We start from the raw sequence: 25,828 nt of genomic DNA on the forward strand, positions 1-25,828 counted from the left end.
CTACGGTGTAGTTCTACTGTGTGCTGTGTGTTTCTACTGTGTATTTCTACTGTGTGCTGTGTATTTCTACTGTGTATTTCTACGGTGGGCTGTGTATTTCTACTGTGTTATTCCACTGTGTGCTGTGTACTTCTACTGTGTGCTTAGTATTTCCACAGTGTATTTTGACTGTTTGCTGTGTGTTTCTACTGTGTATTTCTACTGTGTGTTGTGTGTTTCTACAGTGTATTTCTACTGTGTGTTGTGTGTTTCTACTGTATATTTCTACTGTTTGCTGTGTATTTCTACTGTGTATTTTGACTGTGTGTTGTGTGTTTCTACTGTATATTTCTACTGTTTGCTGTGTATTTCTACTGTGTATTTTGACTGTGTGTTGTGTGTTTCTACTGTGTATTTCTGCGGTGTGCTGTGTATTTCTACTGTGTATTTCAATTGTGTGCTGTATATTTCTACTGTGTGTTTAGTATTTCCACCGTGTAATTCCACTGTGTGCTGTGCGTTTCTACTGTTCATTTCAATTGTGTATTTCTAATGTGTTTTGTATTTCTACTGTGTATTTCTAATGTGTATTTCTGATGTGTATACCTGCAGTGTGCTGTGTATTTCTACTGTGTATTTCTACTGTGTGTTTTGTGTTTCTACTGTGTATTTCTAATGTGTGCTGTGTATTTCTAATGTGTCTTTCTACTGTGTATGTCTACTGTGTAATTCTACTGTGTATTTCTGCTGTGTAGTTCTACTGTGTGCTTTGTGTTTCTACTGTGTATTTCTACTGTGTGCTGTGTATTTCTACTGTGTATTTCTACGGTGGGCTGTGTATTTCTACTGTGTTATTCCACTGTGTGCTGTGTACTTCTACTGTGTGCTTAGTATTTCCACAGTGTATTTTGACTGTGTGCTGTGTGTTTCTACTGTGTATTTCTACTGTGTGTTGTGTGTTTCTACAGTGTATTTCTACTGTGTGTTGTGTGTTTCTACTGTATATTTCTACTGTTTGCTGTGTATTTCTACTGTGTATTTTGACTGTGTGTTGTGTGTTTCTACTGTGTATTTCTACTGTGTGCTGTGTATTTCTACGGTGGGCTGTGTATTTCTACTGTGTTATTCCACTGTGTGCTGTGTAGTTCTACTGTGTGCTTAGTATTTCCACAGTGTATTTTGACTGTGTGCTGTGTGTTTCTACTGTGTATTTCTACTGTGTGTTGTGTGTTTCTACAGTGTATTTCTACTGTGTGTTGTGTGTTTCTACTGTATATTTCTACTGTTTGCTGTGTATTTCTGTGTATTTTGACTGTGTGTTGTGTATTTCTACTGTGTATTTCTACTGTATGTTGTGTGTTTCTACTGTATATTTCTACTGTGTGTTTAGTATTTCCACCGTGTAATTCCACTGTGTGCTGTGCGTTTCTACTGTTCATTTCAATTGTGTATTTCTAATGTGTTGTGTATTTCTACTGTGTATTTCTAATGTGTATTTCTGAGGTGAATTCCTGCAGTGTGCTGTGTATTTCTACTGTGTATTTCTCCTGTGTGTTGTGTGTTTCTACTGTGTATTTCGACTGTTTGCTGTGTATTTCTACTGTGTATTTCGACTGTTTGCTGTGTATTTCTACTGTGTATTTCGACTGTGTGTTGTGTGTTTCTACTGTGTAATTCTATGGTGTGCTGTGTGTTTCTACTGTGTAATTCTACTTTGTGTTGTTTATTTCTACTGTGTGCTGTGTATTTCTACTGTGTAATTCTACGGTGTGCTGTGTATTTCTACTGTGTGCTTAGTATTTCCACAGTGTATTTTGACTGTGTGCTGTGTGTTTCTACTGTGTATTTTGACTGTGAGCTGTGTGTTTCTACTGTGTATTTCTACTGTGTGTTGTGTGTTTTTACTGTGTATTTCAACTGTGTGTTGTGTGTTTCTACTGTGTATATCTACTGTTTGCTGTGTATTTCTACTGTCTATTATGACTGTGTGTTGTGTGTTTCTACTGTGTATTTCTACGGTGTGCTGTGTATTTCTACTGTGTATTTCAATTGTGTGCTGTATATTTCTACTGTGTAATTCTACGGCGTGCTGTGTATTTCTACTGTGTGCTTAGTATTTCCACAGTGTATTTTGACTGTGTGCTGTGTGTTTCTACTGTGTATTTTGACTGTGAGCTGTGTGTTTCTACTGTGTATTTCTACTGTGTGTTGTGTGTTTCTACTGTGTATTTCTACTGTGTGCTGTGTATTTCTACTGTGTCTTTCTACGGTGGGCTGTGTATTTCTACTGTGTTATTCCACTGTGTGCTGTGTAGTTCTACTGTGTGCTTAGTATTTCCACAGTGTATTTTGACTGTGTGCTGTGTGTTTCTACTGTGTATTTGTACTGTGTGTTGTGTGTTTCTACAGTGTATTTCTACTGTGTGTTGTGTGTTTCTACAGTGTATTTCTACTGTGTGTTGTGTGTTTCTACTGTATATTTCTACTGTTTGCTGTGTATTTCTACTGTGTATTTTGACTGTGTGTTGTGTGTTTCTACTGTGTATTTCTGCGGTGTGCTGTGTATTTCTACTGTGTATTTCAATTGTGTGCTGTATATTTCTACTGTGTTTAGTATTTCCACCGTGTAATTCCACTGTGTGCTGTGCGTTTCTACTGTTCATTTCAATTGTGTATTTCTAATGTGTTTTGTATTTCTACTGTGTATTTCTGATGTGTATACCTGCAGTGTGCTGTGTATTTCTACTGTGTATTTCTACTGTGTGTTGTGTGTTTCTACTGTGTATTTTGAATGTGTGCTGTGTATTTCTAATGTGTCTTTCTACTGTGTAATTCTACTGTGTATTTCTGCTGTGTAGTTCTACTATGTGCTGTGTATTTCTACTGTGTACTTCTACTGTGTGCTGTGTATTTCTAATGTGTCTTTCTACTGTGTATGTCTACTGTGTAATTCTACTGTGTATTTCTGCTGTGTAGTTCTACTGTGTGCTGTGTACTTCTACTGTGTGCTTAGTATTTCCACAGTGTATTTTGACTGTGTGCTGTGTGTTTCTACTGTGTATTTCTACTGTGTGTTGTGTGTTTCTACAGTGTATTTCTACTGTGTGTTGTGTGTTTCTACTGTATATTTCTACTGTTTGCTGTGTATTTCTACTGTGTATTTTGACTGTGTGTTGTGTGTTTCTACTGTGTATTTCTACTGTGTGCTGTGTATTTCTACGGTGGGCTGTGTATTTCTACTGTGTTATTCCACTGTGTGCTGTGTAGTTCTACTGTGTGCTTAGTATTTCCACAGTGTATTTTGACTGTGTGCTGTGTGTTTCTACTGTGTATTTCTACTGTGTGTTGTGTGTTTCTACAGTGTATTTCTACTGTGTGTTGTGTGTTTCTACTGTATATTTCTACTGTTTGCTGTGTATTTCTGTGTATTTTGACTGTGTGTTGTGTATTTCTACTGTGTATTTCTACTGTATGTTGTGTGTTTCTACTGTATATTTCTACTGTGTGTTTAGTATTTCCACCGTGTAATTCCACTGTGTGCTGTGCGTTTCTACTGTTCATTTCAATTGTGTATTTCTAATGTGTTGTGTATTTCTACTGTGTATTTCTAATGTGTATTTCTGAGGTGAATTCCTGCAGTGTGCTGTGTATTTCTACTGTGTATTTCTCCTGTGTGTTGTGTGTTTCTACTGTGTATTTCGACTGTTTGCTGTGTATTTCTACTGTGTATTTCGACTGTTTGCTGTGTATTTCTACTGTGTATTTCGACTGTGTGTTGTGTGTTTCTACTGTGTAATTCTATGGTGTGCTGTGTGTTTCTACTGTGTAATTCTACTTTGTGTTGTTTATTTCTACTGTGTGCTGTGTATTTCTACTGTGTAATTCTACGGTGTGCTGTGTATTTCTACTGTGTGCTTAGTATTTCCACAGTGTATTTTGACTGTGTGCTGTGTGTTTCTACTGTGTATTTTGACTGTGAGCTGTGTGTTTCTACTGTGTATTTCTACTGTGTGTTGTGTGTTTTTACTGTGTATTTCAACTGTGTGTTGTGTGTTTCTACTGTGTATATCTACTGTTTGCTGTGTATTTCTACTGTCTATTATGACTGTGTGTTGTGTGTTTCTACTGTGTATTTCTACGGTGTGCTGTGTATTTCTACTGTGTATTTCAATTGTGTGCTGTATATTTCTACTGTGTAATTCTACGGCGTGCTGTGTATTTCTACTGTGTGCTTAGTATTTCCACAGTGTATTTTGACTGTGTGCTGTGTGTTTCTACTGTGTATTTTGACTGTGAGCTGTGTGTTTCTACTGTGTATTTCTACTGTGTGTTGTGTGTTTCTACTGTGTATTTCTACTGTGTGCTGTGTATTTCTACTGTGTCTTTCTACGGTGGGCTGTGTATTTCTACTGTGTTATTCCACTGTGTGCTGTGTAGTTCTACTGTGTGCTTAGTATTTCCACAGTGTATTTTGACTGTGTGCTGTGTGTTTCTACTGTGTATTTGTACTGTGTGTTGTGTGTTTCTACAGTGTATTTCTACTGTGTGTTGTGTGTTTCTACAGTGTATTTCTACTGTGTGTTGTGTGTTTCTACTGTATATTTCTACTGTTTGCTGTGTATTTCTACTGTGTATTTTGACTGTGTGTTGTGTGTTTCTACTGTGTATTTCTGCGGTGTGCTGTGTATTTCTACTGTGTATTTCAATTGTGTGCTGTATATTTCTACTGTGTTTAGTATTTCCACCGTGTAATTCCACTGTGTGCTGTGCGTTTCTACTGTTCATTTCAATTGTGTATTTCTAATGTGTTTTGTATTTCTACTGTGTATTTCTGATGTGTATACCTGCAGTGTGCTGTGTATTTCTACTGTGTATTTCTACTGTGTGTTGTGTGTTTCTACTGTGTATTTTGAATGTGTGCTGTGTATTTCTAATGTGTCTTTCTACTGTGTAATTCTACTGTGTATTTCTGCTGTGTAGTTCTACTATGTGCTGTGTATTTCTACTGTGTACTTCTACTGTGTGCTGTGTATTTCTAATGTGTCTTTCTACTGTGTATGTCTACTGTGTAATTCTACTGTGTATTTCTGCTGTGTAGTTCTACTGTGTGCTGTGTGTTTCTTCTGTGTATTTCAATTGTGTGCTGTATATTTCTACTGTGTGCTTAGTATTTCCAGTGTATTTTGACAGTGTGCTGTGTGTTTCTACTGCGTATTTCTACTGTGTGTTGTGTGTTTCTACTGTGGATTTCTACTGTGTGCTGTGTATTTCTACTGTGTATTTCTACGGTGGGCTGTGTATTTCTACTGTGTAATTCCACTGTGTGCTGTGTATTTCTACTGTGTGCTTAGTATTTCCAGTGTATTTTGACGGTGTGCTGTGTGTTTCTACTGTGTATTTCTACTGTGTGTTGTGTGTTTCTACTGTGGATTTCTACTGTGTGCTGTGTATTTCTACTGTGTATTTCTACGGTGGGCTGTGTATTTCTACTGTGTTATTCCACTGTGTGCTGTGTAGTTCTACTGTGTGCTTAGTATTTCCACAGTGTATTTTGACTGTGTGCTGTGTGTTTCTACTGTGTATTTCTACTGTGTGTTGTGTGTTTCTACAGTGTATTTCTACTGTGTGTTGTGTGTTTCTACTGTATATATCTGCTGTTTGCTGTGTATTTCTACCGTGTATTTTGACTGTGTGTTGTGTGTTTCTACTGTGTATTTCTACTGTGTGCTGTGTATTTCTACTGTGTATTTCTACGGTGGGCTGTGTATTTCTACTGTGTTATTCCACTGTGTGCTGTGTAGTTCTACTGTGTGCTTAGTATTTCCACAGTGTATTTTGACTGTGTGCTGTGTGTTTCTACTGTGTATTTCTACTGTGTGTTGTGTGTTTCTACAGTGTATTCCTACTGTGTGTTGTGTGTTTCTACTGTATATTTCTACTGTTTGCTGTGTATTTCTACTGTGTATTTTGACTGTGTGTTGTGTGTTTCTACTGTTTATTTCTGCGGTGTGCTGTGTATTTCTACTGTGTATTTCAATTGTGTGCTGTATATTTCTACTGTGTGTTTAGTATTTCCACCGTGTAATTCCACTGTGTGCTGTGCGTTTCTACTGTTCATTTCAATTGTGTATTTCTAATGTGTTTTGTATTTCTAATGTGTATTTCTGATGTGTATACCTGCAGTGTGCTGTGTATTTCTACTGTGTATTTCTACGGTGGGCTTAGTATTTCCACCGTGTAATTCCACTGTGTGCTGTGCGTTTCTACTGTTCATTTCAATTGTGTATTTCTAATGTGTTTTGTATTTGTACTGTGTATTTCTAATGTGTATTTCTGATGTGTATACCTGCAGTGTGCTGTGTATTTCTACTGTGTATTTCTACTGTGTGTTGTGTGTTTCTACTGTATATTTCTACTGTGTGTTTAGTATTTCCACCGTGTAATTCCACTGTGTGCTGTGCGTTTCTACTGTTCATTTCAATTGTGTATTTCTAATGTGTTGTGTATTTCTACTGTGTATTTCTAATGTGTATTTCTGAGGTGAATTCCTGCAGTGTGCTGTGTATTTCTACTGTGTGCTGTGTATTTCCACAGTGTATTTTGACTGTGTGCTGTGTGTTTCTACTGTGTATTTTGACTATGAGCTGTGTGTTTCTACTGTGTATTTCTACTGTGTGTTGTGTGTTTCTACTGTGTATTTCTACTGTGTGTTGTGTGTTTTTACTGTGTATTTCTACTGTGTGTTGTGTGTTTCTACTGTGTATATCTACTGTTTGCTGTGTATTTCTACTGTGTATTTCTACTGTGTGTTGTGTGTTTCTACTGTGTATTTCCACTGTTTGCTGTGTATTTCTACTGTGTATTTTGATTATGTGTTGTGTGTTTCTACTCTGTAATTCTATGGTGTGCTGTGTGTTTCTACTGTGTAATTCTACTTTGTGTTGTTCGTTTCTACTGTGTAATTCTACTTTGTGTTGTTTATTTCTACTTTGTATTTCTACTGTGTGCTGTGTATTTCTACTGTGTAATTCTACGGTGTGCTGTGTATTTCTACTGTGTGCTTAGTATTTCCACAGTGTATTTTGACTGTATGCTGTGTGTTTCTACTGTGTATTTTGACTGTGTGCTGTGTGTTTCTACTTAGTATTTCTACTGTGTGTTGTGTTTTTGTACTGTGTATTTTTACTGTGTCCTGTGCGTTTCTACTGTTCATTTCAATTGTGTATTTCTAATGTGTTGTGTATTTCTACTGTGTATTTCTAATGTGTATTTCTGATGTGTATTCCTGGAGTGTGCTGTGTATTTCTACTGTGTATTTGTACTGTGTGTTGTGTGTTTCTACTGTGTATTTCGACTGCTTGCTTTGTATTTCTACTGTGTATTTCTACTGTGTGTTGTGTGTTTCTACTGTGTATTTCTACGGTGTGCTGTATATTTCTACTGTGTATTTCAATTGTGTGCTGTTTATTTCTACTGTGTGCTTAGTATTTCCACTGTATATTTTGACTGTGTGCTGTGTTTTTCTACTGTTCATCTCAATTGTGTATTTCTATTGTGTTGTGTATTTCTACTGTGTATTTCTAATGTATTATTTCTGATGTGTATTCCTGCAGTGTGCTGTGTATTTCTACTGTGTATTTCTACTGTGTGTTGTGTGTTTCTACTGTGTATTTCGACTGTTTGCTGTGTATTTCTACTGTGTTTCTCAACTGTGTGTTGTGTATTTCTACTGTTTGCTGTGTATTTCTACTGTGGTTTTCAACTGTGTGTTGTGTGTTTCTACTGTGTAATTCTACGGTGTGCTGTGTATTTCTACTGTGTATTTCTACTTTGTGTTGTTTATTTCTACTGTGTATTTCTACTGTGTGCTGTGTATTTCTTCTGTGTATTTCTACTGTGTGTTTCCACTGTGTGCTGTTTATTTCCAATGTGTATTTCTACTGTGTGCTTTGTATTTCTGTGTATTTTTGACTGTGTGCTGTGCGTTTCTACTGTTCATTTCAACTGTGTATTTCTACTGCGTGTTGTGTATTTCTACTGTGAATTTCTACTGTATATTTCTGATGTGTCCTGTGTATTTCTACTGTGTATTTCTACTGTGTGCTGTGTATTTCGACTGTGTGCTGTGCGTTTCTACTGCTCATTTCAACTGTGTATTTTTGATGTGTATTTCTGCTGTGTACTGTGTATTTCTACTTTGTATTTCTACTGTGTGCTGTGTATTTCTACTGTGTGCTGTGTTTTTCTACAGTGTATTTCTACTGTGTGCTCTGTATTTCTACTGTGTAATTCTACTTCATGTTGTTTATTTCTACTGTGTATTTCTACTCTGTGCTGTGTATTTCTATGGTGTGCTGTGTTTTTCTACTGTGTATTTTGACTGTGTGCTGTGTGTTTCTACTGTGTATTTCTACTGTGTGCTTAGTATTTCCACAGTGTATTTTGACTGTGTGCTGTGTGTTTCTACTGTGTATTTTGACTGTGAGCTGTGTGTTTCTACTGTGTATTTCTACTGTGTGTTGTGTGTTTCTACTGTGTATTTCGACTGTGTGCTGTGCGTTTCTACTGCTCATTTCAACTGTATATTTCTACTGTGTGCTGTGTATTTCTACTGTGCCTTCCTGCCATGTATTTCTACTGTGTGCTGTGTTTTTCTACAGTGTATTTCTACTGTGTGCTCTCTATTTCTACTGTGCATTTCTACTGTGTGCTGTGTATTTCTTATGTGTAATTCTACTGTTTGCTGTGTATTTCAACTGTGTGTTGTGTGTTTCTACTGTGTAATTCTACGGTGTGCTGTGTGCTTCTACTGTGTATTTCTACTTTGTGTTGTTTATTTCGACTGTGTGCTGTTTATTTCTACTGTCTATTTCTACTGTGTGATTTGTATTTCTACTGTGTATTTCGACTGTTTGCTGCGCGTTTCTACTGTTCTTTTCACCTGTGTATTTCTACTGTGTGTTGTGTATTTCTACTGTGTATTTCTAATGTGTATTCGTGATGTGTATTTCTGCTGTGTGCTGTGCATTTCTACTGTGTATTTCTACTGTGTGCTGTGTATTTCAACTGTGTGCTGTGCGTTTTTACTGTTCATTTCAACTGTGTATTTCTACTGTGTGTTGTGTATTTCTATTGTGTATTTCTAATATGTTTTTTGATGTGTATTTCTGCTGTGTGCTGTGTATTTCTACAGTGTATTTCTAGTGTGTGCTCTGTATTTCTACTGTGTATTTCGACTGTGTGCTGTGTATTTCTAATGTGTACTTCTACTGTTTGCTGTGTATTTCTACTGTGTGCTGTGTATTTCCAATGTGTATTTCGACTGTGTGATGTGTGTTTCTACTGTGTATTTCTACTGTGTGTAGTGTTTTTCTACTGTGTATTGCTACTGTGTGCTATGTATTTCTACACAGCAAAATCTGTAGTGTTGGTTTTTCAGTGTAAATAATTTTGAGTTGGTGGGTGTTGAATTTGGTGTTGTTTCAACCAGTAGGTGATTTGTTAATTTTTAACAGGGTGGATGGCTCAATGGGAGCACCACCTCTCAAAGGACATTGTTGACGCCTTAACCATAACTGTGAAATTTCTGATTCTACAATTCCATTTTATCCAGTTATCTTCCTTCTCTCCCTACTACAATTGTCTTTTTATAACTGTATTAAAGTAATGAGTAAATACACCTTTAAATTGTATGCAGTGGACTGAGTTTATTCAGGCAGGGTTTTCTCATGTTTCTCACAATACACTACAAGCAGGGTCATTTTAAGTTACATGATCCCTTGGAAATTTTTTACCATCTAAATTCCTTGAAGGACACACAATGAACATTGTGCAAAATAGCAGAGCCTGACCGATTCATCGGTTGGCCGATTTTATCGGCCGATATTAGCCTATCACAGATATATCAGTATCGGTGTATATATTATCCGATATGCACTGATATGAAAACCTTATATTTAAAAACTATAATGCAGAAAAACATGCTTGGGCTAATTTAAAATTGGTGTAATTGTAGCATGGAGATGTTGTTACCTAAGATTATGACTATCAGTTTTTATTTTGAACGGCGGTAAAGTTCACTTCAGAAAGGGTGGGTAACTTCCGCATCTTTATATTTATTTTATTGGAGCTATTGTGTTGTTAAAAATGTAAAAGTAAATTATTTTCTTTATTTTGAATCGCACCGAACCCAGGGGTTGTGGTTTTGGGTGGCTGGTATGTGTTTAAAGAGAAATTAGTAAGCAATATGATTTTTGTGTCGCTGTTTCTTATAAAAACTGTATTAAAAGTAATGTGTGTTGTAAAATGTAATTTTTATGCATTCGGGGATGTTTATGGTCTGGAAAAGGATAGCGTGGTTGTATCAAGTGCTTAGTGCTCCGTGTTGCATTGCTAGTGATGGCTACTGTGATCACATACTGAAAATAGTATATCCGGTGGTCAAACAGGCACAGTAATCCTTGTGAAGAAACCATTTCAGAAAACCACTGTGCTCTGCTGTTTTCATTCAGGTATGTGAGGTTGCACTGTGTTTTGTTGTTTTGTCCGGTAATGCGAGTTGTGTTGTAATTCTACAAATGTAAAATATTGATGGGAATGTGATGGATATTGTTTTATTCAGATTTATATATTTTTTTATTTTATTTTTTCTAATAGACTCCGCTACATAATGACATAGTTTGTCCAGCAGAGTGCGCTTCAACAGGGGATAGAACAGCTGGTGTCAGGAAATGTAACAGCTACCTCACTAATGGTTAAACTATCAACCAGCACAAAAATGACAATTACCAACATAACATAAGCCACTATGTTCTGAACAGGCACACTAAAAACACTTACAAAAAGTAACATTTTAGTTTTAGAACAAGCAAACTCCTCTACATCAGAGACGCACTGGGAATCCACCGGAAGCTGCTCTATGACGTCGCGTCTGCTACAGGTTTTGTCTCGCCCTCCACACGGCATCATACCATGAATATATAAAGAGAACCCAGCGGGAACGTTTCAGAAGCGGAGCCTTTTATCCGCCCGATTTTGTTGACTTGCTTAGATTTTGTTGATCTGGTCATTTTTTGTTTTTATACAATCAGGAGTCTGCACAGGGTGTTTTATTTTGAAAATTGACCGGATGCTCTATGCCGTTCCTGTGTCTCACTTCCTGCCGGTGTTGTGCCAATGTAGGTATCCCCGACGCGATATTTTTTTTTCGTAGAAGTCCGGGAATCTCATTAATATTCATGAGGCGCCGTCATCTTATTGGCAGATCAAGGCGCTTCGTGATTGGTTGATGCAGCTATGTGCGGCTAAACGTTCATTGATGCAGAGTGCAGCATAAGGTAAGATTATGGCTCATCACTCCCACTGATATGAGTTATTCATCAAAACTACTAGGCTACGTAAAACTACTAGGCTACGTTAATGTAATCATATCACCATGACAAATATTGGCTGCTCAAAACATCTGAAATAGTCTTAATTATCGCCACTAACCGCGAATTCGTGACGGACAGCTAGCACCATTGGTGTAAGCCAAATTTTCTGTGTTATTTCATATGTTTTCCCTGTTCTATTATGAATAAAATATGGGTTAATGAGATTTGAAAATCATTGTATCATGTTTTTATTTGTACATAGGAGTTTGTACATGTATTAGTGTAATAATAGTATTATTTTACATTTCAGTGAGAGCAGCAGTATGTGTAATAATGTCCAGGGGAACGTGAAAGAATATTCTCTGTTAAAGGTCAGATTCATTTAAAATCAACTTTATTGATAAGCAGTGAACAGAACAAACATGAACTATAAACAACACATTGTACATACTGATGCAGGGGTAGAGTTGATGTTAGGATTAAGGTTATGGCTAATGGTTGTTAAATTGAGGTGTAGGCTTTATGCACAGCTCAACTACTTTTTGAACTTAAACCAGCTCTTTTATTTCCTGTTTTACATTATTGGACAAACTGATTAATCCAGGTGTGTCTGACTCTGACCTCAGTAGTCACAAGAATGGTCAGACACACCTGGATTAATCAGTTTGTCTAATAATGTAAAACAGGAAATAAAAGAGCTGGTTTAAGTTCAGGAAGTAGTGGAGCTGTGCATAAAGCCTATTGCCCCGACCATCTTCTACTGCCAGATCTGCCAATAAATCCTCACTAACCAACTGAAGTCAATGGGCCCTATTTTGACAAGAGGGACAAATTTCAGGGCAAATCTTCGAGTTTGGCTTGCTAGGGAGGATGAGGTTCAGAGGTGGTTGGAGGACTTTCAGAAATCCTCAGGCTTCACCTGGAAAAAGTCCAAAACCTACCCTGATGCAGGGCAAGGCTCAAATAAGTATAGGGTTAGTACTAAACAGTCCACCCCCCACATCTCCTTAACGTTTTGTGTACACCACTTACCAGATTTTTCTTCTTTTCTACATCATCTGTAGGTGGACTTAAGGTTGTAGCATAACACCCGGGGAAGTGCTGGCAAGGTGACACAAAACACCTCCTGTCCTGCCACCATGTACCTAGTCCTGAAAAGGCAGTGCAGTAAAGGGAGAAAGTCAAGGTTAGTACTTTTTTTTTACTCCAATGATAGTTGGACTGTTTTTGCTGAATCTGGTGTGTGTGGATTAATTATATACCTTTCACATATCCATTTTATGTCAGGTCAGAAGATCCACATATCCTGGAGGGATTTTTTTTCAAAATAAGCCTCCAGAATGAGCACAACCATCGGCTCTCATGTGCTGAAGCACTTAAAAACAGGGATGTTTGCCAGGACACCTGCAACAAATTACAGGCCCTGTTCCAGAGTGGGCACTCTCCCTCATCGGCCCTTGACACGCTGAAATTTGACCTGCAGGAGCAAGAGGGGGAGAACTACATTTTTGCTGCTGCAGATCGCTCTGTCTGCCCCGATCTCCAGTTCTGCTACAGGTGGGTAAGGTGGGCATAATAGGCATTAAAAAAATATAAGGAATGTGACTTACATTTAAGTATAATGAGGTGTATGGAGCTCCATTCAAAACTCCCATTTAGAATTCTGCCTCCTATAACTCAGCCCCAGATCCACATACTACCACAGGAATGGTCTTGTATGCATCATCCCCCCGAGACAGAGACATAAAGATGGTTAGTGGTTCCTGGGCTGGGTGAAAGGAAGCAAAAGTTTCCACATTATAAAGCCCTGCAGATGTCAATGTATTTTGGTGGTCTAGATGGTCTTTGTTGATTCGTCAGGCAACTGTGATCGGCAAAACCACCGAATTTTCCTCCTCATGACCCACTCTACTGCACGTGGGTTGCCATTAGGTATTCTCATCACCACCTCTGAGAACCAGGCCACCATCACAGCTGCCCTGCAGCTCCTCAACAGCATCCTGCCAGCGGAGAGCTTTTTCGGACGTCAGGAGGAAGGTTCCCGGGTCATACTGACTGACGACTGCCTGGCCTTGCGTCAGTCCCTCAACGCTGTCTATCCAGGCACCACCCTCATTCTGTGCGTGTTCCATTTGCTTCAGGCCATGTGGAGATGGCTGTGGAACTCCCACAATGGGGTCGCCAAAGACCATCGTTCTCACATGATGAGCTTGTTCAGGCACATCATGTATGCCGGCACCCCATCATCCCTGGAAGACAGCTACAGGGTGCTGACTCAAGAGCCAACAGCGCAGAAGTACCCAAAGTTCCTCCGACACCTTGCTGAGGTCTTCAGAAGGAGAGAAGAGTGGGCCATCTGCCTCCAGTCTGAACTGCCAACAAGAGGAAACCACACGAATAACTACGTGGAGAGTGCAATGCGCATTCTGAAAGAGAAGGTACTCTACAGACTGAAAGCATACAATGTCACACAGCTGGTTAGCTTTGTTACCACGTACATGGAAGAGTACTACATCGCCGCCTCACCGATGTCGCCAACAACAGAGGGAAGCAGTTGAAAAACATCCACCATGGCGATGTTGACTGTGAGGTGATTGTTCAGGTACGTTTTGTAGCATCCCCACACTCTGGAACACACTGTAAGAGGGGACAGAAATATAAAAAAAAATAACAAAAAATCTTCCCTTTATAATAATAAACTTATCATATATACATAGTAGCCTTACAAGATTCTCCCAGGTGAAATAATTTTGAACTGCTACAATCAATGTTTTAATAACAGAAAAATCACTTTAAAAAAAACATTTTAACATAAAGACAACCTCTAATAGAGCGCTGTATATAATGTCATATTGAGCTGCATTATTTGATACAGAATGACTGTTTAAAAACTTTGATTTCAATAAAAGTTTTTAAACAGTCATTCTGTATCAAATAATGCAGCTTCAAACATATACATGAAAGCCAGTAAAAAACACACAAATACATTTCGTTACATAATAAACAAACCAATGAAATAACTAGCTTTAGCTCCTAATGAAAATTGGCATTTCCGTTAGCCTAAACAGGTCATATAAAAATACACAACTTTGGGACATAGCCTACTCATCCAGAAAAGGACCACAAAACAAATGTGTTTCTGATTGATTTTAAACTCAGTTTAAACAGTTTTTTTCTTGTTTTTGTTTTTTTTACATGACAGTCACATGCTCTCCCCATCTGATTAGAGTGGGATATTTAAAGCCCTTGCTTACCTGATCATTCCTGGTTACTCTGCTGCTGTCTCTGCCACTCTGCTGCTGCCCTGCTGCTGATATTGGCTGTTGCTGCCACCACTTCTGCTTGTCACTGCTCGTCACATCCACCTGTGGGCTCTGTTTCTACGATCCTCTGTGGGGAGGGTCTGCTATTCATTCCCTGCAATGTCTGTCAAGCAGATCATTCATGGGGAAATGAATACAATGAGATAGAGCCTGATGCAAAGCTTGCTTCAGTCATGCTAAAATTATTTATGCTCTGCTTTAGTTGTGCAAAATGTTTGTGCCAAAAAAAAAAATATTGAACTCAATCTAGACTTATCTGACTGAAATGTTTTGATCATGTAATCAGCATTAATTGATTGTTCATATTAACTTAACTAGAATGAACTATCCTTTAGAAGGTGGCAGCGATGCAAATCCCATGGAGTTTCCTCCAAATGAGACCAACTCAGGTCTGTACACAGGCTTGTATTGTAGTGGGAGACTACTTTTCTTATCTTTCCAATTAATGCACTATCTGACTCTGAAAATCCGCTCAAGGTTGAAGTCCAAAAAATCAAAGGCAAAGCAGCAGGTCCTCAGTCCAAAAGGTGTTTATTTCCAAAAACAGAAAATATATATCCGTGAGCTACCCCGGGGCAACTGAGATCTCTCGCCGATTCTCCCCATTTTATACCTGTGGTCCAGGGTCCCCACGCCCCTATGGACCATCCTTTTACCTTTATGATCATCCTGGGTTTGTCACTTATTATTCTCATTCTTGGATGTGCTCTGAAGAACCTACAAATGTCTTACTCAGGCCCCTTCTGTGGCCTTGGGTGAACTGTGGCAGCACCTGTTGCTCATTTAAATGGTGCATCAAACATTGGTCTTTTATCAGCCTCAAGCTCAATTAGAGCACAGTTGGGACTGCAAGGGATATTAAAAAATCTAATCACATGCATGATCATGACCCAGTTTCTCATTTGCCACTACAGTCCCCCCTTTGGTCCTTAAAAAAAAAGGACCAATACTTCCACTAATGACCCGGGAGAGCTCACACAAGTCAACACAATACAAACAATAGCATGAATTTAATGTAAATAAAACATAGTATATATGGTTTCAAACGATATAAATGCAACTCCAACCTACAAGACTGACAATGAGTATCAACCCATAGGGAAGTGCTTCAACTATCAAGAGGATAGTTGAGAGTTTTCCCTGAGCCATCTTCTGGACCGGCCCTCAAACAGATGACCCAGTGATATTCATTAACAGATTTCTATTCTGACCTGGCAACATGATGGGGGAAACATCCTCTCCAATTTAGCTGTTTCTGAGAGGTAAAGGCCCCATCATGTGGCCCACTGTTCAAACTGACCTGTCCTTTTGGTGCTACATACAACACAGAAGAACTTCAAAATCAAATGGCAAAACACTTTAAACTCAATGGTAAATTAGAGATATATAAATGATGATAAAACACATTACACATGTTTAATAAACACATTTAAGTCCATGACATTAAATGAGTACACATTCTTGTGGCGGTAATCCACCTTAAGTCAACACAAGTAAACACTAGATCAACAGTTATTAGATCATCGTCATGAGATACTCATATTGTCTTTTTGTTTTTGTTGAGATTTTTCAAAAATACTTTTTTTGCCTGTTTCCATAGTAAGATAGAGAAACTATAGTCTAAGAATAGAGCAGGACTTTAAAAAAAAACACGGCTGGGTAATTTGCATGGACAGTTTACCATTCGTGGATGGATTAAAACTACATGGTTAACATATAATCTACTAATACTACATTGTGAATCATATTTAATACCACAAAGTGTAATCATCTAGAACTACATGTGCTTTATTTCATGCATAATTAATAACTTGTGCACATATGATTATATTAAAGTGATTAAGAGTAATATATATATATATAGGTGACAATCACTTTGTCAACATTGTTTTTAACAACCTTTGCAACCTTTGTCTATCATCTCAACATTGGTTTTGTCAACCTATGTCTATGTACCACTTATGGAGATTAACCTCCTTATATATATATATATTTTTTTTATTATTGTTTTCCAAAAAACTAACATTCCACCAGTGCCCCTATGAACTTACTGGTTTCCTGTAAACCACACTGGTTTAAAACCTTTCTCGTGCTTGTTACGGCACTCAGCTTTCTGACGTTACCTTCACAGATGAGTGCCCTCTTACCTTTATCAAACACTCATTTCATCATAACTACACATTTACAACAAGTGATCCCACATAACTGTATTGAATCCAAAGGATCGTCGTACAATTGCTGGAGCTCCATTTATAAACCTGTCAAACTCTCTCTCTCTTGCACGGTAGTTTCCATTTTGATACCTCACCCTTCTTCCTGGGGAATGTAGGTACCGATGGCTACCTCTGTCCTGCTGTCTCCACCTGGGTTTCTCCACTCCAGGTGCGGACAGCAACTTTAGCCAGGCTTGCATTTTTGCTGGCACATTTGACCAGATCACATTTTGTCCATTATCCATAATGTTGATGACTTCCTGGCTACTGTGAAACCTCAGGGCATAGGACGTAGTTTTTAGCCTAGGATATATGGTGAAAGGATTGCGGCTCTGGTTGAAAAAAGGATATGTCCAGAGGAACAATAAATATGTTGCTGTCACCAGATAGTTCACAGTCTGCACACGTAAGTTGTGGTTCAAGGGCATGATATTGTCAGTCAGAGTCTCACCTTGCAACAATGCAAACCCCTCGTCCCAATAGCGGTAGGTTTCAGTTTCCTCAATTTGTCTGAGGAGGGATCTTCTGTGATTTCTGTTAACCAGCATCCAATTTAATCGTAGGTCTTCTGATGCATTCCACTGTAAGTAGGGGGTAATGGGATCTGATGCTTGCTTCCAGGGTTCGTACCAGTCATCCCGATGCTGGAGTTGTGGTACATAACCAACTAATGTGTTTATTATTTTGGGGCCTGGGGCTTGGCAGTGAATGTCTGAGTCTTTATCTATATATTGGACGTAGGGTGTCAAAAAGTCTCCATATGACCAGCCTCCTACCGTTCTCCCGGCAGGAACATGTTGGTCACGTAGCTCTCTCCATTGTTCCCATCTATTTACATAAGCTGCGTCATACAGCAGTGCTCGACTCATGTTTTGTCCTCTATTGGGCACTGTTGTAAGTACCCCTCTGGCCATTATCAGGGTAGTGACTATTTCCCACTGTAGTCACCCCTGTGTTGAACATCGCCAATGCTGCTCTTTGTTGTTGCAGTCTTTCATTGCAGAATTTCAGCAAGCTATCCTTTTGGCGCTGCAGTTGCTTCACCATCATCTGCAAGTGTGCATTCTCTGCCTGCAGCTCTGTAACTCTACTTTGCAGGTGTGTCAGAGAGGCGCTCAGTGGCTGTGGCAGCACACCATTGAGCTTTCCCACGTCGTCTGCAGCAAACTCATCTTGTAGTGGTTGGGCTAGCTGTTGGGCCCACCTGCCTCGTAGTGCAGGTCTGATGGGCTCTATGCGATGGAGTCCTCTGTCCTCCTTGCCGTCCGGGCTCGCTGGGCTGAACAAGTTCCCCGTTGGGGAGACTCCTGGACGGTGTGGAGCCACTCTTGCTTCTGATGAGGCGGATACGCCCGTTGCCAGGTCCTGGGATGAGTTGAAACCTGCCCTCCACTTTTATATGTATGCCTCCGCCATTGTGTCCAGTCTGTCCTCCATTTGGCACAACCTGACCACACCTGATACGGGCCTTTGGGCTGGTTTCACACATTTTGATGGTGGCTGTGGTGTTTCCGGTGTCAGTGGTTGGATACCAGGTTTCCTTGCTGCATCTCACCAGTCCTGCTGCATCCGTCATGTTGGGTGTGGATCTTTTGGTTACATATTCCAACTCTTCTCCTCGCACTACACAGAAAGGGAAGAGTAGTTTATCAGGTTTACGTACCACAGGTGGCATTGCTGTTGCTATGTCACAGCTGTCATGCTTTTTAAATCTATATGGGCATATCTGTGAGTCTTTACTCCATCCATCCAATTTCCCTGCCATGTGCATTGCACAAAAAGCAAAACATTCAGTTAGGTCTGAACAGTCACCTATGTGACTTCCTGGCAGTGGCATGAGCTGTGGTATTCTTTTGGCGTTGTAACATGCAATACACTCTTGTCTGTCTTTATTCTGTGCTTTGTACACTGTTTTCAGCTGAGTAGGTTATCCACTGTTGAAACATGTTTGAGTCCCACTGTGTAGTTTTTAGTCTGGCCCAATCTCGTTTTTCTCACTTGTTCATCAGCTGAATCCACTTGCTAGCTTCTACTGTTGTCATTTCCTGGTTTGTTTCTACCTCCTGACATGATGTGTTGGTGCATATTACCTGCAATGTCACCATCCCTTCTTCTCGGCAGTCAGCGGTGCGGGGTAATCCCACCCAATATTTACCTGGAGCGTTGGCTGTTGTGATGTCGGTGGTTAGTACATACTCATATGTGTCCACTTTTACATACAGAAAGTGATGTGGTTCTCCTATTTGTAACATGCCTTTATCAGTGGCTAACATAATCATGGCAAGTACACAATTAACATGTGGTGTGTTGATAGTGGCGGAAAAGGATTGTGTCATTAGGACTTCTCCTTCTCCCTCCCCCCTTGCGAAACCTGAAAGGGTTAGCACAAAGAAAAAGAAAACAAACAAACTAATCTGAGTCAGAGAACGCCCCCCCAGGCGTGAGTGGGCAGTCTGTATCTTGCAGGCCAGACGGTCCTGCACTTGCACTTTCTGGAGTGTCACCGCCTGTGGCAGTGCTGGCGGCATCATTCTTTGCAGCCGCTCCAATACTATGATCAGTACGTGATAGGGGGGTACTGTCACGTCGGGCCTGTAATCGGGCTGAACGTCGTTCCCCTTGAGGCGATGCAGTGGGACCAGGTGTGACGCTGCGGGGTGTGCTTTCCGCCTCCCCTTCACTAGGTGTGACAGTGCGGGGGGTGCCTTCCGCAGCCCCTTCAGCATGCTCAGGCAAATGCCCAGGCGAGTCTGGCGGTCGGTGACGGGTGCAGTGGTTACGATGGTACCAAAAGTTCTTACCTTCTACTTTCAAGGCTGAGGGTGTAGTAAGTACCACCTTAAATGGCCCTTCCCTACGGGGCTCATGCCACTGGCGTCTAAATACTCATACGAACACCTGGTCTCCCACTTGAGTCTCACAAGCATCCACTGGAATTCCCTTATCGTCTCCTTTATTGGCTTCTTTCACCTGTTGGAAGACAAGTCTGTGGATTTGAGTTAAACCCTGTAAAAAGTCCCCCAATTCTCACTCCAGCTGCTGAAGCGGTGGTCCCTCTATAGGGCCTCTGCACTGTGGCAGAGGCACTGGGCGTCCAGTAAGCATTTCATGCGGGGTTAGATGGGTTAGTCTGTTAGTTTGCGAGCGCATAGACATTAGTGCTAATGGCAAAGCATCCACCCAGGTGAGTTTACCATTACTGCCAGCCATGATTTTGGCTATTTTAGTTTTTAATACACCATTTGCACGTTCTACAGAACCTTGTGACTGTGGGTGATACACACATCCATATTTCTGTTGTATTCCAAGTGTTTTAAACATTTCTTTTATGACAGAGGACACAAAGTGTGGTCCGCTGTCTGATGAGATGGTGTCTGGCATGCCAAATCTGGGGAACACCTCTGTACACAAAAATTTAGCAGCTGCTCTGTCATCATTTCTAGAAGTTGGGCATGCCTCTACCCATCTACTGAATCTGCAAATTACCACAAACATATATCTTTTGCCTTGAACTCTATCCAGCATGTCTACATAATCCATCATCAGATGCCTAAATGGGCCTTCTGGTACTGGGATATGAGCCAATGGATGAGTGAATGATTTGCGAACATTATATTTTGGACAATATATACATATGGCCAATTCTCTATCTACCATTGCCATCATGTATGGAGACCACCATACTGCTTGTAGTTTTCTCAAAACCTGAGCTCGTGAACAATGATCTGGCTCATGCATTTTCTTTATTGCTATCTTTAGCAATGACAGAGGTAGGACGAAGTGTCCATGACTGCTTCTCCACAGTCCTTCATGGGGGGTCACTGTTCTGATTGCCCCCCTTTGAACCCATAAGCGTTTTTCTGCTTCTGGGACTTGGTTTTGTGCCTCTATTAGTGAGGTTAAACTGGTTATAGGGGCACAGTCTTGCTCAAACAAAATTGGAGCTTGAGTTGCTTGCCCTGTAGCTTCTTTTGCTGCCTCATCAGCTAAATTATTTCCTCTAGCTACCAGTGAGTTGTTGGTCTGATGTGCTGCGCACTTAACTATAGCTAATTCTGTAGGCAATTGTATTGCCTGGATTAGCTCTGACACTCCATGTCCATGTACTACAGGAGTGCCATCTGCACGAACAAAACCTCGCTGTTTCCAAATACTGGCATTAATCTGACAAACACCGTAACCATAAGCACTATCGGTATAGATAGTTGCCCTTTTTCCTGCAGCTAACTTACAAGCTGCAGTTAGGGCTTTTATCTCTGCTAACTGAGCTGAACATGGTTGATCTAAACGCACTGATAGGAGTTTGGTGAATGTATTATCTGGGTTCAACTGCACAACTCCATATCCTGCACAATTACCTATGTCACCTCATACGCAAGATCCATCTACAAATAATGTTAGCTCTGATGGGATTGGTTGGTTGTACAAATTCTCGCGTATTTTCATGAAACTATCTGTTTCTTTAATCATGAGGAATGCCATCAGTGGGCAACACCATTCTTGTCGCTGGGTTTATAGTGTTGCATCGCTGTATTGTAAGTTCTGTTCCTGATAACAAAACTTCATAACCAGTTCTTCTGGCTTGAGTTAATACAAACCGTGGGCTGGTTAGCATGGCATGTAACTGATGTGATGTATATAATGTAACAGGATGTCCCATTGTCAAGACTGATGCCTTTTTATAAGCAAAGGCAGCTGCAGCTAATCCCTGATAACAGGGAGGCAGGCCTTCTTCTATGTTATCCAGTCTTGTGCTATAATAAGCCAATGGTTGTTTTCCTGTGGGGGAATCCTGCATTAACACAGCACATGCATAACCTTGTTGTTCAGCTGCATAAAGATGAAATGGTTTACTATAATCTGGGGTGGCCAGAGCGGGGGCAGTCTGCATATCTGTTTTAAGGAGGAAGAATGCTTTTTCGGCTTCCTTTGTCCAATTTAACTGGGCTGACCTGTTTGTCTGCCCTGCAGCACGTATCAGAGCTCTCAATGGAGCTGTTTTGATTGCATAGTCACATATCCATGGTCTGCTGTAACCAGTCATGCCCAGAAAAGACAACATTTGCCCCACCGTTTGCGGTTTCGGAGCCTTTGTTACAGCTTCAACTTGAGAGGGTGCAATTTGTCTTTTATTCCCACTCAGTTGCCGGCCTAAGTATTCTACTGTTTGTTGACAAAACTGCAGTTTGCTTTTACTGACCTTATGTCCACCTGCTGCTAGTGCTTTCAGAACTGTAATTGAGTCCTTTTTGCACTGCTCTTGGCTGTCTGAGCATATGAGAATGTCATCAACATACATCAAAGTGGTGGACTGAACATTTAAATGTTACAGGTCTTCTGCTAGAACTTTGTTAAATATTGATGGAGAGTGCACGAACCCTTCTGGCAGTCTGCTGTAAGTGTACTGCTGTCCTTGATAAGTAAATGCAAACAGATATTGTGACTCTGGATGAACTGGCACACTGAAAAATGCAGAGCACAAGTCTATTACCGTGTACCATTTTGTCTCCGGAGGAATGTTGGACAGTAATGTATGTGGATCTGGTACGATTGGTGTTTCTTCTGTTACTATGGCATTTATTGCTCTTAGATCATGCACCAACCTATAGTCATTGGAATTTAGTTTCCTTATTGGAAAAATTGGTGTATTGCACGGGCTTTTAGTCTTTATTAGAACTCCTGCCTCTAATAATCCTTCTATAGTTGGTTTTATGCCATTGATTGCTTCCTGTCTGAGAGGATATTGTTTTTGGTATGGTAAACGTACGTCTGTTTTTATTTGAAATTGCTGTGGGGTTGCTGATTTCACTAAACCTACATCAGTTTTATGTGCTGACCATACTTGTGGTGGGACTTCTGACAACAGGTCTTCATGATCTTTGGTCAAGAACATTTGTGTCTTTTCTTCTGTGGGCAACAACACTTTTTCTGCAATCACTTCGTCAGCTTTTTTGTATGAAATTCTCATAAAATGTCCATCTGGTGACGTATGGATATATTGATTGTCTGTGGAAATCCATTCTTGGATTTGTTGAGCTTCTTTTATCATTGGTCCTAATTCATGTGATTCATGTCCAGCTACCACCAGTAATGTCACATGGGGTGATGAGTTAGGATCTTGAAACCACTCTTTCATATCTTCTGAGAGCCTGACTGCTGCTGCTGTTCCTTGAGGTCCCATTATGATGTCCTCATATTGTATGACTGTCGTGGTGTGATTAATCAGTTCGTTCCAGCATGCATCATAGTCCTCTTGTTCACCATCAGCATCATACATCATGGCACAGTGAAGTGGAAGAGTGGGTTCTTGGGCTGCTTCATAATAGTGTGTAACAAATAGCTTCCATGTTTCCCATTCTTGATGCAGAAAAGAGTTTGGTGAGGTTATTTTCATCCAATATACATGTGCTTCTTTGGTCACCATATGTTGTTCCATCACTGTTGCCATTAATGTCTGCAGATTTTCTTCTGGCAGATCGAAATGTAAGCCATCCGGTGTGCACATTATTCTTGCTTGTAGTGTACACAAAATGTCTCTTCCTAATAGATTGATGGGTGTGTCAACTGAGTAGAGTAGTGGCGCATAAACAGTTCTTCCTGCAATTTTCATAAGAACTGGTTCTGTCATTGGTATTATTTGAGTCCTCCCAGAGAAACCAACTGTCCGAATTTTTGCTGATGAAAGGGGAAGCCCAGCTCCTTCTTTTCCAATACAGGAGTGTGTTGCTCCTGTGTCCACCATAAAATTATGCTGACGATTCTGTATTGTTACCTCTATGGTGGGCTCAGTTTGTGGTTGCATGGTTAGAACAGGTGTTATAACTTCCCCTTCAGGTTTCTCTGGGCATCCCTATTGCCATTGTGCTGCGGGTCCCATCCAGGGATTGGTTGGGCAGTTTCTCTGCAAGTGTCCAGATTGTCCACATCCCCAGCATTGGCTGTTTTGTCGTTGTGTGTTTTGTGCTGGTTGGCCATATGAAGGCTGTTGACGTTGGTATTGCATTTGTGGAGGTCCTCTTCTCCATCTTCCTCTTTGTGGCAGTCCTCCATTTTGATTTGCTCTTCCTCTACCCTGTGGCGGGTAGCCGGCGTTTCCTCCTTGGTCAAAATGCACGTGTATTGGAGGAGCTTGTTGCATTGTTGTTGGAGCTGTTGCATAGTTTGGTTGCTGGACAGCTGAGGGCTGTTGCAGAGTTTGTGGTGGTGCCGCTGCTGCTGCAAACATTGGTGCCTGAGTGATTGCTGGCTCAGCTTTTATCTCAGGTGCAGGATTAGGCTTGATTTGTGATGCTGTAGTTGTCACTGATGCTTGGTATTTAGCCTTATCTTTGTCTTTCTTGATGTTCTTGGTCAATTCTCCAATCTGGAGTTGTGTTAGCTTTCCAGCTAACATTCTGCTCTGTTCTTCTTGGCTTGACTTTTCAGCTCTGTATGTATCCACATAATGTACAATGTGTTCTGAAAACACAGGCCAGTCTATTTTCATCAGGCCAACCACTTGGTTTAGTTTATTTTGTACTTCTTTTGGCATGGCATTTTTCACATACAGCTTGAACAGAGCTTTAGATGCTTCATTTGCGTTCCAGTCACTTCCAGTTTCTTCTTTCCACTTTCTTTGAAACTCATGTAAAAACTGTGTTGGATTTTCTCCTTCTTTCAAAGTCTGCCTTTCCAGCTTGGATGGATCCATTTTAGATGGATACTTGTTTCGTAATGCCTCCCATATTTTTGTTCGATAATGTCCAAAGGGTTTAGCATCATGATAGTGATTATGATTTAATGCTCTTGCACTTCCATCTTCAAAGATTTCGGCCGCCATCTGCTGGCCTACTATCTTCATTAGTATGGCCTTAATATCTCCCAGCGCCAGCTTTACTCCTCCTGTGTTTTCCTCAAAGGCCCTGATCCATTTATCAGCTCCTTCTGTTAGTGCAGGTAGACGGTTTATTAACCCTGTCATGTCCATGAAACTCCAGGGCACATATCTTTCAGCCTCGCCTGGTCCTTTGGCCAGGAGGGGCAGTATTGTTTCCTTTGACCCTTCACCTTTTCTTTCCTCTTCTTCAGAGAGTTCCTCTTCCTCCTCTCTCTCTCCAGTGAGTGGGTTGACCTTTGTATGATAATCAGGGATGCGTCGCCTTCGTAGTTGCAGGTGATTTAACCCTGTGTCCATATTTCTGGCAACTGCCAAGTTTACCTCATATGTCAGAGGTTGTCGTGTTTTGGCTCTGTTCCTCTCCTGTGCCTGTTCCTTTAATATCTCCTGTTCCTCTTTTATCATGTCAGCTTCGTATTGTTGACGAAAGCTTTTCATTAAGCCATTCCAATCGGGTGTGTAGCCTGAGTGTTTTCCTGCATCTTTCACAAGCTGTGCTTTACATTCATGGTACCACTGCTTTTCCTCCTGTGTGGCCTTTCCAGTTTCTATTTTTTCTTATATTTCTCTGCATCTTTGTATTCCAAACTCCATTTCCCATGGTTCAATTTGGCCTCTGTGCAGCTGTCTGTCGCCTGGGTGGGAGTACTTGAGCCATTCTCTCACTCCCCTTCTGTCTTCACAGGGGAGTCTGTGTGCATGTGGGTTTTGACTTTCTTCCAGCTTCTCCATCAGCCTGCTGAACTCCTCGAACACTTTAGGGTCTAGTGCATGTTCTGTTGGAGTAGAGTGACGTGCTGTACCATGTTGTTGTTGCTCTCTGCTTTTCACCGTCTGTGTTTCGGACGGTGCTGGTGATACGTCACGGTCAAGATCAGTCACATCACTGTCATGGTTGCTTCCTTCTCTGTCTAAATTTTCTGCTAAATGCTCAGAGGTTTGGCTGTGGTCTAAATCCTCTGAAATACTACCCTGACTGTGTGTTCTTTTGTGCTGTGCTGAGCGTTGGCTAGTTTTTAAGGTCTTCACTAATCTTTTGGCTTTTGTGTGTGTTATCTGCTTCTG

This window comes from Pagrus major, chromosome 24, assembly GCF_040436345.1.
Source record: "Pagrus major chromosome 24, Pma_NU_1.0".
In the NCBI taxonomy this organism is placed as follows: domain Eukaryota; kingdom Metazoa; phylum Chordata; class Actinopteri; order Spariformes; family Sparidae; genus Pagrus; species Pagrus major.